The sequence below is a fragment of the Eutrema salsugineum genome, unplaced genomic scaffold (assembly GCF_000478725.1).
Source record: "Eutrema salsugineum unplaced genomic scaffold, Eutsalg1_0 scaffold_18, whole genome shotgun sequence".
Classification (NCBI taxonomy): Eukaryota; Viridiplantae; Streptophyta; class Magnoliopsida; order Brassicales; family Brassicaceae; genus Eutrema; species Eutrema salsugineum.
The window spans coordinates 3,542,644-3,546,916 of record NW_006256846.1 but is presented as its reverse complement, the minus strand read 5'-3'; the positions used below and the strand labels follow the sequence as shown (position 1 = coordinate 3,546,916).

The 4,273-nt window shown below is 44.4% G+C and overlaps 1 non-coding gene across 1 annotated transcript; it reads right to left on the bottom strand.

Annotated features, from left to right (window-relative positions):
* Positions 1-567: 567 nt before the first annotated feature.
* On the bottom strand, positions 568-674 carry LOC112087358. Its single transcript, XR_002900042.1, has one exon. It is a non-coding gene; the product is annotated as a small nucleolar RNA R71 (small nucleolar RNA).
* Between the last annotated feature and the right edge of the window lie 3,599 nt (positions 675-4,273).

Below are 4,273 nucleotides of genomic sequence, written 5' to 3'. Positions count from 1 at the left end.
TCAGGGAGCTGGTATTGGAATTGGTCAGGGGTTTCACCAAGGCAATGTTCAGCAGGAACAGGTGCACCACCAACAAGCCTATGTCCACCAGGACAAGCTCAGGCTCATCAACAGAGGCATCAGGCCAATGTTCAACAAAGACACCAGGTGCACCACCAACCCCACCCTTTCCAACCACAACAAAGAAGATATGAGCAACCCCAAATATATGTTGGCGAGAATGACAGGGCCAATGCTCATCAGTATGGAGCTGGTATTCAGGCACCACCTGTGCAGAACAACAACTTTGAAGTGAAAGCATCATTGCTGAATATGGTCCAGAACTCAAAGTTCCATGGGTTAGCAATGGAAGATCCCTTGGAACACTTGGACCAGTTTGATAAGGTGTGTGATCTGACCAAGATTAATGGAGTTTCAGAAGACAGCTTTAAGCTAAGACTATTCCCATTCAGTCTTGGTGACAAAGCTCATCAATGGGAGAAGAATCTTCCAAGAGGCTCCATTCAAACCTGGGAGCAATGCAAGCAAGCCTTCTTATCTAAGTTCTTCTCCACCTCAAGAACTGCAAAACTGAGAAACCAAATCTCTAGCTTCACTCAGCACAGCAATGAAAGTTTTGGTGAAGCATATGAGAGATTCAGGAGCTACACAAACCAATGCCCACACCATGGGTTTAGTGAGGCTTCTCTTCTCAGCACACTGTATAGGGGAGCTCTTCCCAAGATTAGAAACCAGCTGGATACTGCTTCAAATGGGAACTTTCTGGGTAAAGAGATACATGCTGCTTTAGAGCTAGTGGAGAACTTAGCATTGAGCAATGATACTTATGGTGAAGACTATGACAGATCAAATAGGTATGAAGGTTCAAGCTCAGAACAGAGGCTCACCAGAGAAGTTAAGGAGTTGAGGAGTGAATTGGACAAGCTGAAATTCACCACTCAGAAGCCAATGCATTTTGTTGGAGAGTATGAGGAACCTTCTCAAATTTTTGAGAACATAAGTGAAGAAGGTCTTACCCAAGAGGAGCTCAACTAGATTGGGAATCAGAGGTTCCAAAGATATCAGTATGGTAATGCCAATCCAAACCTCTCTTACAGGAACACCAATGTAGCTAACCCACAAGACCAGGTCTATCCCAATTCTCCAGCTCCAAAGAACTTTGTTCCCAAGCACAACTTTCAAGGGTCATTCCAACCCAAGAATCAATTTGGTCAGAATCAGAGTTTTGGTCAGCAACAGCAACCATTTCAGGGCACTGGTTACACTTCACAGCAGCCAAAGGCACCACCAGGGTTTGGTCCACCACAGTTCCAACAGCAGGCGCCGGTTCAACAACAGTTTCAGCCACCAATGGTTCAACAGCAGCCACAGATGGGTACAGATATGGTTGGTATTCTGCAACAACTACTTCAGGGTCAACAGACTATGCAGCAGGAAATCAAGGAACTGAAGCAAAACCAGGCATCAAGCTCAAGGAACCAAGGTCACCTACCTGGAAAACCAGAACCCAACCCCAAGGAATATGCCAAGGCCATAACACTGAGGAGTGGCAAGGAGTTACCTGGTATTGAGAACAACAATGTGATCATTGAGGACAATGATCAACCTGAGGGGGAGGCAGCCTTAAAGGATGATCAAGTTGCTGAGAAACCAAGGTCAGAAAAGGGTAAAGAGGTAGCAAAGGAACCAGAACCAGAGAAGAAGTATGTGCCACCACCTCCATACCAACCCAAGCTCCCATTTCCAGGGAGATTTAAGAAGCAACTAGTGGACAAGGCAAGAGCTGTATTTGAGAAGGCACTCAAAGAGACACCACTCACAATGCCTCTCATTGATGCATTCTTAATGATGCCAAAGATGGGGAAGTTTTTGAAGGATGCTATTCTGAACAAGACAAAAGAGCTTCAAGGCATGGTAGTACTAAGTCATGAATGCAGTGCTATCATTCAGAGGAAGTCCATTCCAAGGAAGTTAACTGATCCAGGGAGCTTCACACTCCCTTGTGCCATTGGACCTCTTCTATTCTCTGGATGTCTTTGTGATTTAGGAGCATCAGTCAGCTTGATGCCATTCTCCATAGCTAAGAAGTTGGGCTTTAGAGTTTTCAAACCTTCAAAGATTTCTCTTATCCTTGCAGATAGATCAGTTAGATTGCCTGTTGGTATGTTGGAAGATCTACCTGTCAAGATAGGTGGTTTTGAGGTTCCAACAGATTTTGTTGTGCTGGAAATGGATGAGGAACCAGTAGATCCTCTCATCTTGGGCAGACCATTCTTAGCCACTGCAGGAGCTATTATTGATGTGAGAGGTGGGATAATAGAGCTTCAACTTGGGTCTGAAAAGCTCAAGTTTGATGTGAATGAGATGATGAAGAAGCCCACCATTGAAGGTCAATGTTTCTATGTAGAGACAATGGATCAGTTGGCTGATGAGTTGCTTGAGGAGCTGAACACAGAGGATCCTCTTCAAGCTACTCTGACTCAAGAACAAGGAGACAATGGGCTCTTGGCTGAAGCAAGTGAAGGGTATAAGCTGTATCTGGACAATGCAAGAGAGCTGGGTCCTGAAACAAGGTTTGTGGAGCTGGAACAGAATGGCACTGAGGTTTTTGCAATCCAAGAATCAGTCACCAGCCAAAGCAGCTTGGACCAGGACTGGAATGAGGCTGATGCACCCTCTGTTGAGCTCAAACCTCTACCAACAGGGCTCAGGTATGCTTTCTTAGGACTAAACTCCACATATCCTGTCATCATCAATGATAGCCTATTAGAGGACCAAGAGAGTGCATTGCTGAATGAAATAAGAAAGTTCAGGAGAGCCATAGGGTATTCTTTGGCTGATATTAGAGGGATCTCTCCTGACATCTGCACCCATAGGATCCACCTAGAGGACCAATCTATGTCCTCTATTGAGCACCAACGTAGACGTCCTCTATTGAGCACCAACGTAGACTTAACCCCAACCTTAGGGAAGTGGTTAAGAAGGAGATACTAAAGCTTCTTGACTCAAGATGGGTATCTCCTGTTCATGTTGTGCCCAAGAAAGGTGGGATCACAGTGGTGAAAAACGATAAGGATGAACTCATAGCTCAAAGAACCATAACTGGCCACCGCATGTGCATTGACTATAGGAAATTGAATTCTGCTTCTAGAAAAGATCATTTTCCTTTACCATTCATTGATCAAATGCTTGAAAGGTTAGCTAATCATCCTTATTTTTGTTTTCTCGATGGGTACTCTGGATTTTTCCAAATTCCCATAGATCCAAGAGATCAAGAGAAAACAACATTCACATGCCCTTATGGCACTTATGCTTATAGGAGAATGCCTTTCGGTTTATGTAATGCACCGGCTACTTTTCAAAGGTGTATGATGCACATTTTCTCTGACATTATTGAAGAGAAAGTTGAGGTGTTCATGGATGACTTTAGTGTCTATGGCTCCTCCTTCTCGGATTGTCTCTCTAATTTGACACAGGTGTTGGAGAGATGTGAGCAACACAGCTTGGTGCTGAACTGGGAGAAGTGTCATTTCATGGTGCAAGAAGGGATAGTTCTTGGGCACAAGATCTCTGAAAAGGGCATTGAGGTTGATAAGGCAAAGGTGGAGGTTATGGTGAATCTGCAAACCCCCACTTCAGTTAAAGGGATAAGGAGCTTCCTGGGTCATGCAGGGTTTTATAGAAGATTCATAAAGGACTTCTCAAGGATTGCCAGGCCCTTAACAAGACTGTTGTGCAAGGAGGTGGATTTCATCTTTGATGTTGAATGTGAAGAAGCCTTTAAGTTGATCAAGGAGGCATTGGTTAGTGCACCAATAGTTCAGGCACCAGACTGGTCCCTACCTTTTGAGGTCATGACAGATGCTTCTGACTTTGCTGTTGGAGCAGTACTTGGACAAAAGAAAGACAAGAAGTTGCATGTGATCTACTATGCCAGTAGAACACTTGACTCTGCCCAAGAGAAGTATACTACAACTGAAAAGGAAATGCTGGCAATAGTTTTTGCCTTTGATAAGTTCAGAAGCTACCTGGTGGGATCAAAGGTCATTGTGTATACTGATCATGCAGCCCTCAGGTACTTGATGACCAAGAAAGATGCCAAACCAAGGCTGTTGAGATGGGTTCTATTGCTCCAAGAGTTTGATATGGAGGTGCTTGATAAAAAGGGGATTGAGAATGGTGCTGCAGACCATCTCTCAAGGCTGAGGATTGAAGAAAAAGTCCCCATAGATGATGCTTTGCCTGAAGAGTCTCTGATGGTGCTCCATTCATA